At 51.4% G+C, this 15140-nt stretch overlaps 1 protein-coding gene across 1 annotated transcript in view; it reads left to right on the top strand.

Annotated features, from left to right (window-relative positions):
- IQCA1 (IQ motif containing with AAA domain 1) overlaps positions 1-15140 on the top strand; it is a 156388-nt gene that overhangs the window by 51227 nt on the left and 90021 nt on the right. The window lies entirely within an intron of this gene.

The raw sequence follows: 15140 nt of genomic DNA, 5'->3' as shown, positions 1-15140 counted from the left end.
CTTTTTTTTTTAAAGATTTATTTGAAGGCACAGTTTACAGACACACACACACACACACACAGAGGGAGAGATCTTCTCTCTACTGATCCACTACCCAAATGTCCACAAATCTGGAGCTGACCAGGTTCAGGGCCAGGAGCCAGGAGCTTCTTCCAGGTCTCCCACGACGGCGCAGGGACCCAAGCACTTGGGAGGCCCAAGCAGGGGGCTGGATCTCGGAAGTGGAGCATTTGGAATTTGAACAGGCACCCGTGTGGGAGGCCGGCATCTCAGGTGGCACCACAGCGCTGGCCACTCCTGTGACCCTTATAAAGCCTCGTAAGGCTCATTTTCTGCCCTGGGGTTTCAGGTGTGTCCGCCCTTGGTCCTGTGTCACCCTGGAGAGGGGTGCTGACGCGGGAGGCTCATTGTCTTGGTAACTGCTCAGAGCTGGATTTCCGGAGCCCTTTCTGTGCCGGTCTGCCGGCCCCTCCCAGTGCAGCCCCTGTCCTCCCACCACCGTCAACGTCCACTCATCCACGCTCCCCAGGCCTCGGCGCCTGCCCCTGTGCTGCGTGGGGGCCTGGCCCACCCTCACCTCCCTCCAGAGCCCTCCTGCCTCTTCCCGGCCTACTCCCTGCGCACCTGCAGGACCCACGTCTGTAGGACTCCACTCCGCAATGGATGGGGTCGACATGGAAAGCTGCTTTCAAAATATCTTTGTAATCTCCAAGGAGGAAAACTCTCCTTCAGCTCACATGTCCCGTGAAAGCCAAGGGCAGACACGGTTTATGCGCGACCGTGTTGTGTCAGAGGCATTCCTGCTAAAAAGGAAAACTTGTCAGAGGTTCCTATCAGAACTGTGAGTTAATATTTCCTTGGAAGTTTAACAAATGTAATAAGGTAAAAAGGAGTTGTAAATATTTAATAAATGATGATATTATTTTTAAAAAATTACATGGTTTCTATTTCCAGAAAACTCAGTGAGTTTAATAAGAAATTATATTGATAAATATTTTTAAAGATTTATTTATTTTACTTGAAAGTCACACAGAGAGAGAAGGAGAGGCAGAGAGAGAGAGAGGCTTCCATCTACTGGTTCACTCCCCAGATGGCCGCAATGGCCCGGAGCTGCACCAATCCAAAGCCAGGAGCCAGGAACTTCCTCCAGGTCTCCCTCGTGGGTGCAGGGGCCCAAGGACTCGGGCCATCTTCCTCTGCTTTCCCAGGCCACAGCAGAGAGCCGGATCGGAAGTGGAGCAGCCGGGTCTCTTACGGGCGCCCATGTGGGATGCCAGCACCGCAGGTGGTAGCTTTACCTGCTACGCCACAGTGCCGGCCCCCTATATTGATAAATTTTACAGAATTGTACAGAATTATATTGATAAAAATTTACTGAAGAAAATGAAAGATTTGAACAAGTAGATTGAGGAATTATTTGAAATCACTAAAAACTCCAAGTACAAAAGCACATTAATTTTCCATAACGCTACGCTGTCAATTCAGTTCCAATCAAAATCAAAAGTTTGATTGAAATGCTTACTTTTAGCCGGCGCCGTGGCTTAACAGGCTAATCCTCCGCCTTGCGGCGCCGGCACACCGGGTTCTAGTCCTGGTCGGGGCACCGATCCTGTCCCGGTTGCCCCTCTTCCAGGCCAGCTCTCTGCTGTGGCCAGGGAGTGCAGTGGAGGATGGCCAAGTGCTTGGGCCCTGCACCCCATGGGAGACCAGGAGAAGCACCTGGCTCCTGCCATCGGATCAGCGCAGTGCGCCGGCCGCAGCGCGCCTACCGCAGCGGCCATTGGAGGGTGAAGCAACGGCAAAAAGGAAGACCTTTCTCTCTGTCTCCCTCTACTGTCCACTCTGCCTATCCAAAAAAAAAAAAAAAAAAAAAAAAAGAAATGCTTACTTTGAAGTTTATATAGAGAAATGGATTCATGGAAATGTCCAGAAAGGATTGAAACAGAAGAATTCCAGGGAACGTGTCCTGTTGACTTAAATTGAATTTGAAAGATACAAAGCAATTAAAACACAACAGTACTGGAAAAAGAATAGACCACAGGGACAACAAAAATAGCATTTATGGGACAAACATTCTGTGCCAGATGGTGTGCAAAGTGCTTTATGTAAATACATTCATTTCATCACCCAACCTTCGAAAATCCAGAGTAGGCTGGTATATTTAACAACACAAAATTCAAACGGCAGATTGCACAAATGATGTTAAAGTCTTATTATAAAACTAAGGAAAATATTTGCAACAGGTGACACAGAGAATCTTTCATTTATAGAAGTCATAGAAAACAGTAGGAAAATTCTGAACCACCACAGTGGAAAAGAAGGCAAAGAAAAACAGAAATTTAATAAAATAGATGTTTGAAAACACACTGGCAAAGAAATTTAAATACAGAATGATCTTCCTCCATCTCTTCACCTGTATGATCGGTGAAAGTTTGAAATCATGATAGTGAGTTGGGGTGCGTGTGGGAAAAAGTCATTCCCATACATTGTTGCTGGATGTATATGTTAGCATGAAATTTCTGTGTATAGATATTTTTAAAGATTTATTTATTTACTTGAAGGAGTTACAGAGAGAGGGAGATGCACACACACGTGCACACACACACAGGGAGATCCTCCATCCACTGGTTCACTCCCCAGATGGCCACAACAGCCAGGGTGGAGCCAGGCTGAAGCCAGGAGCCGGGAGCTCCACCCAGGTCTCCTACATGGGTGCAGCTGGACTGGCAGTAGAGCAGAGCAGCGTGGACCGGAGCCCTGGTGGGATGCCGGCGTCCCAGGCCGCGGCTTTACCTGCTACACACACCACCAGCCCCAGCATGATGTTTTCAAAGGAGTATGGATCCAGGCTGGCACTGGGGCTCAGTCAGCATCCCATACGAGCGCCGATTCGAGTCCTGCCTGCTCCACTTCTGACCCAGCTCCCTGCTAAGGAGCCAGGGAAAGCAGCAGCAGATGGCCCACGTGCTTGGGATCCTGACCCACGAGAGAGACCTGCACAGAGTTCCAAGCTCCTGCCTTCCGCCTGGTCCAGCCCCAGCCATTGCAGTAAAACAGCGGATGGAAGATTCATTTCTCTCTCTCTCTCTCTCTCTCTCTCTCTCTCTCTCTCTCTCTCTCTCTCTCTCTCCCCCTCTCATTTTCTCTCTCTCTCCCTGCCTTTCAAATAAACAAATCTTTAAAAAGTGAGCATGGATCGGCCAGCTCTCTGCTGTGGCCAGGGAGTGCAGTGGAGGATGGCCCAAGTGCTTGGGCCCTGCACCCCATGGGAGACCAGGAGAAAGCACCTGGCTCCTGCCATCGGAACAGCGCGGTGCGCCGGCCGCAGCGCGCTACCGCGGCGGCCATTGGAGGGTGAACCAACGGCAAAAAGGAAGACCTTTCTCTCTGTCTCTCTCTCTCTCACTGTCCACTCTGCCTGTCAAAAAAAAAAAATTAAAAAAAAAAAAAAAAAAGTGAGCATGGATCAAGGACATACCAGGAATTTTAATGTGTATGCCTTTTTACTCGTAAGTGCTATTTGAAGCATTTATACTAAAAAAAAATAAATAATAAGACAAGTTGCCATAGAAATCAGTGAGTGTTTTCCCTAAAGGGCTGAATAGTCAATATTTTAGGTTGTGGCACTCACGTCGTCTGCCACATGGCTCAGCTCTAAAAGCCACCAGAAGCCCCCCGTGACCGGATGGCCGGCTGTGGGCCCCTCAGTCGTCGTCCCGGGACCCGGCGGCAGGCCTGCTCTGGCCCACGCGGCGTGATGTGCGGCTGCCTGCCATGGAGGATTTTGAAAGCTGTTTGTGTCTGCCTTGTTTGTAGTGTGGACAAAGAAGAAAACCCAGGGCAGCCTCCAGCAGGGAGCTGGTGGGGGATCTGCTGCAGGCAGGCTGAGGGTCAGGGCTGCGTGACAGCAGCACGCCCCCGCCCCCCTCAGCCTCCTGTGTCCCTTCACCCGCGTGACCCCGCAGGCCGTGCACACGGGGCTCCCCGTCAACAGGAAGTGCCGCCCCACTTCCTATCCCATCGCTCCCAGCCTTCCCTCCTCCCCGAGCGCCCCAGCCTTCTCCCCGGAACTCCACGGAAGCTACGTCCGGACCCTGCTGTTGGGCAGCTCATCAAGCCCTGCCTGGCGGTTAGTTCTTGTGCCCCAGCTGACGTGCCGGGCACAGGTTGAGTCCTGAGTGGCCAGCGGCCAGCACAGGGTCAGGTGTGAGCGGAAAGTCTGAGTGGCCAGCGAGCAGTGTTCAGAAGTGGGGTTCACCACCAGTCAAACCCAAAACCAAAGAGAACTCAGAGCAACTGGTTTACCTCCTTAAACTCAATCAGAGGGGACACAGAGGAGAGTGGCTGTGTTGTTGAGACAAACAGAGCTTCCGTGTACTGGTTGCTGCCCAGGTTCCCACAGCGGCTGGCCGTGGGCTGAAGCCAGTAGCCAGAGACTCGATCCGGGTGTCCCATGTGGGTGGCACAGAGCCAGCCGCTCGAACCGTCTCCTCGGCCTCCCAGGGTGCACAGTAATAGGAAGCTGGAGTCCGGAGCCAGAGCAGGTTACCACACTCAGGCACCTGATGGGGACGTAGGTGTCCCGCCCAGCATCGCACCTGCCAGTCCAAACATCCACCCTCAGGTGACTGAAAAGTCAGGTGGCATGTTGATTAACTACCACACAGCACCACACGGAAGTCTACAATTCCCCCTCTGTCGTGGGCTTCTCCTCTGTAACGGAGATACCGGCGCACCTGCCCCCTGGACGGAGGGGGTTATCAGAGATGGCACAGTTCCGTACTTAAACAGAGCCGGCACACTGACACCTGTCAAAGCCGTGGCAGTGGTCGCGGGGTTGTGGTTGTAGTTGTGGTTGTACCCATTGTGGAAGCCGCATGAAGAGAGGGTGGACCAGGCGTGATCACCGTGACAACGTACCTACATGGTGAAATCTATATTTGTAAAACACAAAGATAACGCAAGGACGTTCTGTGACATAAGCATAGCACTGATGCTAAGCCCGAGTGAATGCAGATAAAACCACAGCTCTGTTTTGCTTTGGAGTATCAGTGCATAAGGCAAACTAGAATATTCTCACACTAAAGCCAGTGGTAGGTTAAATCAGTAAAACACAGAACTGAGTGGTGGTTATTCCCGAGTGCAAGAGCAACTCAAGTTTGGGATGTCTAAAGAGACGTCATCCACAGAGAGCCCGAAGGGTGATGAAAGGGCATCTTACTACCTCAGTGTCTATTCCTGATACTAAAGGTAACACTCAGGGCCGGTGCTGAGGCACCACTGGTAAAGCCATCTGTAACGCCCGCACCCACATGGTTGCCGGTTCAAGTCCCGGCTGCTCCACTTCCCATCCAGCTCCCTGCTAATGCACCTGGGAAAGCAGCAGAGGACGGCCCAGGTGTTCAGTCCCCTGCCATGTGGGAGACCTGGATGAAGCTCCTGGCTCCCGTCGCAGCCATCTAGGGAGTGAACCAGTGGACTGAAGATCTCTCTCTGTCTCTCTCTCTCTCTCTCTCTCTCTCTCTCTCTCCCTCTCTCTCTCCCTCTCTGTAACTCTGACTTTCAAATAAATAAATAGATCTTGTTGTTTAAAGATTTATTTATTTATTTGAGAGGTAGAGTTACAGACAGGGAGAGACAGAGAGAAAGGTCATCCATCCGCTGGTTCACTCCCCAGATGTCCACCATGGCTGGAGCTGTGCTGATCTGAAGCCAGGAGCCTGGAACTTCTTCTAGGTCTCCCACATGGGTGCAGGGACCCAAGTACTTGGGCCATCTTCTACTGCTTTCCCAGGCCATAGCAGAGAGCTGGATTGGAAGAGGAGCAGCCAGGATTTGAACCAGTGCTAGATGGGATGCCGGTGCCACAGGTGGCAGCTTTACCTGCCACACCACAGCATTGGCCCAATAAATAAATCTTTAAAAATGGTAACACTTGGGGCTGGTGCTGTGGTGTAGCAGGTAAAGCTGCTACCTGCAGTGCCGGCCTCCCATATGGGCACCGGTTTGAGTCCTGGCTGCTCCACTTCCGATCCAGCTCTCTGCTGTGGCCTGGGAAAACAGTAGAAGATGGCCCAAGCCCTTGGGCCCCTGCACCCACGTGGGAGACCCAGAAGAAGCCCCTGGCTCCTGGCTTTGGATTGGCTCAGCTCCAGCTGTTGCGGCCAATTGGGGAGTGAACCAGCAGATGGAAGACCTCTCTCTCTCTCTCTCTCTCTCTGCCTCTCTTCTCTCTGTGTAACTCTGACTTTCCAATGAATAAATAATTTAAAAAATGGTAACACTCAACAAAATTGGAATATGTGAATACTTTTTTAACATAACAAAATATTTCTATCTTCATTCATAACCCAGTGTCATATTTAATTAAATTTGCTGAAAACATTTCAACAAATGGCAGCGAAAACACAAGGGCCACTTGCACCGCTGCTGTTTGGCAATGTCTCCCAGGAACCGCTGAGGGCTCAGAGGGGCGCATGGAGGGCAGGGAGTGGGGTGGCAGGGGCAAATGACCACTGAGGGCAAGTGGTTCCTACACAGAGAAAAGCAAAGCGACTTCAACGGGAAACCACTTCAAATAATAGAAGTAAGATGGGGAGCCAGGAAATTAGCCTGCGGAAAGCTGCAGCTTTGTATATGCAACAGCAGTTAGAAAGCAGTCGTGTACAGCAGCAGTGATACAAGCGTGCGTGATACGTGGCCGTGCCGTGGAAGGAATGTGTGCGATGCATCAGCTACAGAGAAGTGGAAGCGGAGCCGTGTCCTAGGTGGGAATACTCAGCATCGTAAATAACTCGTTCAAGCCTCACCTGTAACTAAAATAGAATCCAGATACAAATACCAGTAGGATTAAGCTGGGGCACTTGGGATGTGGGAGTGACCACCCTAAACTTTGGGTGGAAAACAAGTAACTAAGAGTGGCCATTAAAATTCTGAAAATGGAATGTGAGGAGGAGGACGGAATCCTGCCAGGTGTTCAGACGTGTTATTAAGAGCCCTGCCGGTCCAGACAGAGGACTGGAAAGACCGCAGTGGACACGAAGAGCAGGCCGGGAAGAACACCAGACGTATGTAGAAATGCACCCTGTAATTAAGGTGGCTTCTGACATGTGAGAAAAAGGAAATGTGTGAGAGCAACCCCCAAGCCCCTGGCAAAGGAGACAGAGCATGGCTGTCTCCTACGTGTTAGCCCAGACGACTCCAAGCAGACCAGAGACTTAAAACAAAAACGTGAAGGAAATACGCCATCGCCTCCGGGGGGAGCAGCCTTCTAAATACGATGCAAACCCAGGAGTCAGGGAAGGGAAAAATTGACCAATTCAGCTACACAGAATCCTTCCTACATCCTACACCCGGGAAGGGCGGTGACACCCGGTACCGGGCGGCACCCGGGAAGGGTGGTGACACTCGGTACCAGGCAGCACCCGGGAAGGGTGGTTACACTCGGTACCGGGCGGCCCCCGGGAAGGGTGGTGACACTCGGTACCGGGCGGCACCCGGGAAGGGTGGTGACACTCGGTACCGGGCGGCCCCCGGGAAGGGTGGTGACACTCGGTACCGGGCGGCACCCGGGAAGGGTGGTTACACTCGGTACCGGGCGGCACCCGGGAAGGGCGGTTACACTCGGTACTGGGCGGCCCCCGGGAAGGGTGGTGACACTTGGTACCGGACGGCACCCGGGAAGGGTGGTTACACTCGGTACCGGGCGGCACCCGGGAAGGGTGGTTACACTCGGTACTGGGCGGCCCCCGGGAAGGGTGGTGACACTTGGTACCGGACGGCACCCGGGAAGGGTGGTGACACTCGGTACCAGATGAGAAGGCATTGTTCCTTAAGAAGGTCAATAATCCAATACAAAACATAGCAAAGGGATATGAACAGATCTCATAAAAGTCAAAGTGGATGTGGAACATCATGAAAGATGTTCAGCACGGGAAAGGAGGACCAGCCCCACACATACAAGGAACACAGGGGGCCAGGGCTGTGGTGCAGTGGGTTAATCCTCCGCCTGCAGAGCCAGCATCCCATATGGGCACCGGTTCTAGTCCCAGGTGCTCCACTTCTGATCCAGCTCTCTGCTGTGGCCTGGGAAAGCAGTGGAAGATGGCCCAAGTGCTTGGGCCCCTGGAAGACCTTTCTCTCTGTCTCTTTCTCACTGTCTGTAACTGTACCTCTCAAATAAATAAATAAATCATCTTTTTAAAAAAAAATTGACTGCAAATTACCTGGACAGACTAAATTCCTGAATTGAACCTCACCAAAATTCAAAACTTTCCACTTCAAAAGGCATCATTAAGAAATCAAGAAGACAGGCAACAGACTGGAATAAGATATTTGCAAAATGTATGCCTGCTATAGAGTTCTTACCTACTGTACAGAGTACGTCTCCAGGAGCAGACGGGGTGGGGGTGGGGGGTGCGTGGTGCAGCAGCTGCACCAGCACAGGGAATGCCTGTGTCCCGTATGGGAGGGCGGATTCCAGTCCTGGCTGCTCCACTTCCAATCCAGCTTCCTGCTAATGCACACCTGGGAGGCACATGTGATGTCTCGAGTACTTGAGTCCCAGCACCTACACACATGGGAGAGCAGGTGGAATTCCAGGCTCCCAGCTTCCTCCTGGCCAAGCCTTGGCTGTTGCAGCATTTTGGTGAGCCAGCAGATGGAAGTTCTCTCTCTCTCTCTCTCTCTCTCTCTCTCTCTCTCTCTTTCAAATAAAATTGAAATAAACAGATATTTTTGAGGAAAAAGGAAGCAATCCAATCAAAACATGGGCAGAAGCCCTGAAAGACAACCCACAAAGGAAGATAATATGACGAGCTAACAAGACCATGAAAAGAGGTTCACATCACTTATCCCTAAAGGAGTGAAAATTAAAACCGCAGTGGAAGAGTTTGTGTATTTCACACCCAGGGGGATGTCCATGGTCAAAAAGACAAACAGTTACGAGTGTTGAGGAGAAAAACGAGCCCTCACACACGCAGTGTAGAATGGTGGAGCCCTTTGAAAGATAGTTTGTCAGTTTCTTAAAAGTTAATCATGGCCGGTGCCATGGCTCACTTGGCTATCCGCCTGCGGTGCCAGCACCCCGGGTTCTAGTCCTGATCGGGGCGCTGGATTCTGTCCCGGGTGCCCCTCTTCCAGTCCAGCTCTCTGCTGTGGCCCAGGAAGGCAGTGGAGGATGGCTCAAGTCCTTGGGCCCTGCGCCCACATGGAAGACCAGGAGGAAGCACCTGGCTCCCGGCTTCAGATCAGCACAATGCCGGCCGCAGCGGCCATTTGGGGGGTGAACCAACAGAGGGAAGACCTTTCTCTCTGTCTCTCTCTCACTGTCTAACTCTGCCTGTCAAAAAAAAAAGTTAATCATAAATTCACCAAATGACTCAGTTCCACTCTTAGAACTCTGTCCAGGAGAAATGAAAATATACGTCCATACAAAAATATTGCACATGGGGCCAGCATTGTGGCACAGCAGGTTAAACTGCTGCCTACGATGCTGGTGTCCCATATGGGTGCTGGTTCAAGTCCTGGCTGCTCCACTTCAATCCCGCTCCTTGCTAAGCACCTGGGAAAAAAGCAGAAGACGGCCCAAGCGCTTGGGTCCCTGACCCACGTGGGAGACCTGGATGGAGTTCTAGGAGTTCTACCCATCTGGGAAGTGAACCAGCAGATGGAAGATTCTCTCCCCCTCTCACTGTAATTCTGCCTTTCAAATAAATGAAATATTTGGAAATACATTGTTCATGAATATTCATAGTAGCGTTACTCAGCCAAGTCCATATGCTGGTGAATGGATAACTGGAATGCAGTGTATCTGTGCAATGGAATACTCTTTGGGAGTAAAAGCTAAACAGCCGACACCTGCTACAACATGGACCTGAAGGAGACTGTGCCACGTCAAAGAAGCAGACACAGCAGGCCGGGCATCGTTCCGTTGCTGTCGAATGTCCACAAGAAGCAAATCCATGCAGACAGTGGATTGTTGGTTGCCTGAGGAGAAAGGAAAGGGTTAACAGTTGATGAGGGAGGGGCCCTGGTTGGGAATATGACACTGATCTATGGGGTTGGCTGCAACGTGGCTACAAAAAGGAGTGGGTGAGCTGTGATGTGGAAAATAGGCCTCAGAAAGGGTACAGTTGTAAAAAACAGGCAGCAGGCTTGAAAAAAAAAAAAAAGAAAAAAGAAAAAGAAAAAAAAAAGTGGTGTCTGACCGAACAGGTGGCACAGCGCATTTCTAGCTTTGGAAGATTTTGCTATGGTTGAAGACAATGGCAAAATAAACTCACTATGGGCTTCTTGAACAACAGCAGCTACAGGACATATCAGTTTCCCCCATGGCGCACGTGGGGAGACAGCTCCCTCGGGACAGTAAGTTGACACCAGCATGCAAGGGAATTGGACCGTGTCACACGTGTGCACCCATGAGCCAGCACTCCAGTATATATCTGCTGATGGCGCACACCACCTGCAGAAGTCGTTTGCCCACATTGGTCCACTGCGACACGGAGTGACAGCACGGATCCAGGAACACCGGCAGCTTTAACCACCGAGGGCCCTGCGTTTCTTTTCACGGTCACAGTCTTCCTGCACCTTCTGCCTCCATCACCCCTCCCTGGAGCCACCCTTGTCATGTGGCTGAGCCTCTCTTGGGGTCTCCCCATCCCAGGGTCCCACCATTCAGGTGTCTAAACCACCACCCGTGCTGCCCAGAGCCACCCCAGCTGCTGCCTCCGTGGGTCACTCTGGCCCGAGGACCCAGCCCAGCGACTGTGCACCTGCCTGCCCACCGCAGACTCCTGCCCCAGCCCTGCGAGCACCCAGGGCTGAGCCCTGCAGCCAGCCTGGCCCTGCAGCTGCGTGAACAGCAGCAGCTGGTCCTGCCCTCCGCCATGCTTGCACCCAGAGCTGCCCCTGCAGGAGCACCGCACGTGCACCACTGGTTTGGCCCACAACCGCCCTCATGCACAAATAGCCTGACCCCTTTAACTGGCCTAAGCTTGGCCCTGCAGTCAGGAATGTGCAAACTTCTGTCGCCCCTTCCACGTGGTGCACTGGGCCGGTCCCAGCCCCCAGCCTTCACCATGCTCAAGCCTGTACCTGGCCTCTGATAGCACTCGTGTGCCTGCAGTCCTGCCCTGCAGAGTGTGTACACACCCTGGCCTGCCCCTCACCCCTGCTGACACCACCCCCTAGGTGCAGGACCCAGAGACACAGCTGGAGACTCCAGCAGCCCTCATAGCCACGAAGACCCTCCCCCCCGACAGCTTTTGTCCCCAAGAGTCACATAGGTGCCAACATCACAGACACCAGCTCCCTGCGTGCGAGACTCGAATCCTCCTGGACTTGGGTCACAGTGCCCCCGGCAGGTCGCTATCCCCCTACCCCTTCAGCTGAGTATCTTTCCTTGGAAGCCACCCTAAGGCCCAGAAGAGATGACTTCTTCGAGGTTGTAGGCTCCTTCACCAAGACTGCAAGGATCATGAAGAATCAGAAAATACGGCACCATCTGTGGTTTGGGGAGATTTGAATGTCACCCCAGGGCTTTGTGTATTGACGTTCAATCATTGTGAGACATTAAAACTGCAAATGTTTGGGGAGGAAGTTAGGTTTAGATGAGGCATTATGGCAAAGCCCCCATGGTGGAATCCTGGTTGTTTTGCAAAAAGGGGAGAGACCAGGCAGACAGGAATGCCATCTTTTTATTTTTATTTCTTTAAAGATATATTTATTTATTTATAGGAGTTAGAGAGGGGGAGAGAGCGAGCTTCCATCTGCTGGTTCACTCTGCAGATAGCTGAAATGACCAGGTCTAGGTCCGGCCAAAGCTGGGAGCCAGGAGCTTCTTCCAGGTCTCCCATGTGGGTGCAGGGGCCCAAACACTGGGGCCATCTCCTGCTGCTGCTTTCCCAGGCCACAGCAGGGAGCTGAGTCGGAAGTGGAGCAGCCGGGACTCGAACCAGCACCGATGGGGGATGCCCGAATTGCAGTCGGCAGCTTTACCTGCTTTGCCACCATCGTGGCCTTGCTCACCATCTCTTGCCGTGTGATGGTGTGTGGTGCCTTGGGCTCTGCCAGCAAGGAGGCCATCACCAGTGGCGAGAACATTACAGAACACATGTAATTAATTCAGCGGGAAAATGACACAAGAATAAAATGAAAAGGTGAACCTAGAAACAAACATAAACCAAGCAGAAACCTTGGAACTGAAGAATACAAGAGAAGAAGGAAAAAATGCAATAGAGAGTTTTGAGCGCTGGCCTGATCAAGCAAAAGAAAAAATAAGCAAATGCAGGGCCGGCGCTGTGGTGCAGTGGGTTAATCCTCTGCCTGCGGTTCCGGCATCATATGGGCACCGGATTCTGTCCAGCTGCTGCTCTTCCAATCCAGCTCTCCACTGTGGCCTGGGAAAGCAGTAAAAGATGGCTCACCTGCACTTGAGTGGGAGACCCAGAAGAAGCTCCTGGCTTTGGATCAGCCCAGCTCTGGCTGTTGTGGCCATTTAGGGAGTGAACCAGCAGATGGAAGACCTTCCTCTTTTTCTCTCCCTCTCAACTGTGTATAACTCTACCTCTCAAATAAATAGAATATTTAAAAATAAGAAAATAGAATATTAAAAAATAAGCAAATGCAAAGAAAGATTGTTTGAGATCAGCTGTTCAGAGCAGAAAAAGGAAATGAAAAGGAGTGAGGAAACCCTGTGGGACCCATGGGACACCATCAAGAGAACCAACATTTACGTAGCAGGAATTCAAGAAGAGGAGGCAGAGAAAGGCACAGAAAACTTAAAAAAAAATCAAGTCTGAAAACTTCCCAAGTCTGGGGAAAGATACGAACATCGGAGTAGAGGAAGCTCAGAGGTGTCCAATCAGATTTTACTTGAAGAAGAGTTTAGCAAGACATGCTGTCATCCAATGACCAAACATAACAGACACGGACGGAATTCTGACAGCTGCAGTCAGATGCAAGGGAGCTTGGGGGCGCCTGTCGGCGGACTCTCAGCAGAACCTCCTCTGGCCAGAACAGAGCAGGCGGTGCATTCCGAGTCCTGCAGGGAGCACCATGCCTGGAAAGCTGTCCAAGAATGAGGAGCCACAAGGAGAAAGAGCTGAGGGGCTGCGTCCGCTGGACCTGCCCTACAGGAGAGGCTAACAGGGAGTTCTTGGAGCTAAAACAGGAAGCTGCTCGTCAGTGACAATGAAAGCGTAGGAGTATAAAGCTCACTGATGGAGACCCTGAGGGTGTGTTGGTGGTGTGTAAGTGATAAGTTAATACAGAGCTATTAAAAAGAGTTACATACAGTTCCATGAGCTAGGTAAAGGATACACAAAATTAAAAATATGGCAACTGCGTCATCAAAACCTGAAATGAGTGGAGTAATAGCGCAGAGCTTTTGTATTATGCAAAGTTAGGTTGTCACCAGCTTAGGGTCCCCAGTATGACTCAAGGACATTTTATGTAAACCTCACAGTACCACAAGGCAAAAGTCCACAGCAGATACACGAAAGACAAAAATATTCTGTTAGAGAAAGTCACCAAGTCCCAAAGGAAGACAGTAAGTAAGAGGGGAAAAAGTTGCTTGTGCAACAACTGGAAAATAATCCACTAAAGGCAGCAGTCAAGCTTTACATGTGAAAAACTACCTGGAGGATAAAGGGTTAAACTGTGTGGGGGTCACAGTGGTGGCATGAATTAGAAAACAGTGTATGGGGCCGGCGCTGTGGCGCAGTGGGTTTAAGCCTTGGCCTGCATTGCCGGCATCCATGTGGGCTCTTGTTGTAGTCCCAGCTGCTCCACTTCCGGTCCAGCTCTCTGCTCTGGCCTGGGAAAGCAGTAGAAGATGGCCCAAGTCCTTGGGCCCCTGCACTCACGTGGGAGACCTGGAGGAAGCTCCTGGCTCCTGGCTTCAGATTGGCGCAGCGCCGGCCGTTGTGGTCATTTGGGGAGTGAAGCAGCGGATGGAAGCCCTCTCTCTCTCTCTCTGTCTCTGCCTCTCTCTGTAACTCTGTCTTTCAAATAAATAAAAAATAAATCTTAAAAATAAACAGTGTATGTGCTGCCTGCAAGGAGTTTCCTTTTCCGGTAGGGACACACATGGGCTGAGAGTGAAGGGGTGGGGGCAGGTGGTTCATGTCAATGGAAACCAAAAGGAGCAGAAGTGGCTGCAGGTGCATCAGACAGAATAGGCTCCAAGTCAGAAACTGCAGGAAGGGCAGATCGGTGTAATGCATTGTCACATACGGCTTAGCATCCATCCCTGTAGAATGATGGACGGGCCAGCGCCTCAGGAGGACCTAGCGGTGGCAAGCAAGCAGGCCCCATGAGGACACCTAAATATACGAAGCGCGTGTGACTGTATCCGAAGGGAGAGCGAGATGGTAACAGCACCGGTTCACCAATGTCCAGGTCATCCAAACAAGATCAGTGAGGAAACGTTGGATTCGAACTCTGCTTCAGACCCAAGGGACCCAGCAGACGTCGACAGGATGTTGGATGCAGCAGCAACGACATACACACTTTGCTAGTACACACAGAACTTCTCCAGGATAAGCCGCGTGTTGGGGCACAGAACACGCCTGGCAGTGTTAAAAGGATCGAAATCCCATCAGGAGTCTTTGCAGACCACAGAAGAATGAGGCTGGAAATCAGTAAAAGAAGCAGCTGGGAAAAGCAACATACAGCAATAGGTAGAGATTCTGTATGCTAAAAAAGAGATTAATTCTACAAAAAAAATGAAAAAACAATCTCATTTACAATATGAAACATAAAATCTGGGGCAGGTGTTGTAGCAGAGTGAGCTAAGCTGCCACTTGGGACACCCACATCCCATCTCGGAGCGCCTGGGATCGAGTCCCACCCCCATTTCCACTCCAGCTCCTGCTAGTAAGCCTGAGAGTCAGCAGACAGGGGCCCCGGTACGTAGGGTCCTGCCACCACGGGGGAGGCCAGGGGAAGTTCCTGGCTCCGGGCTTCAGCCTGGCCCAGCCCTGGCTGTTGTGAGCACTTGGAGGAGTGAACCAGCAAGTGGAGGATTTTCTCTCTCTCTCTCTCTCTCTCTCTCTCTCTCTCTTTCCCTCCCCCCCCCCAATAAATAAATAAGTAGCTTTTTAAAAAGAGAATTTAGAAATAACCCTAACTAGTGATGA

The sequence above is a fragment of the Lepus europaeus genome, chromosome 1 (genome assembly GCF_033115175.1).
Source record: "Lepus europaeus isolate LE1 chromosome 1, mLepTim1.pri, whole genome shotgun sequence".
Classification (NCBI taxonomy): domain Eukaryota; kingdom Metazoa; phylum Chordata; class Mammalia; order Lagomorpha; family Leporidae; genus Lepus; species Lepus europaeus.
This window is presented reverse-complemented; position numbering and strand designations above follow the sequence as displayed.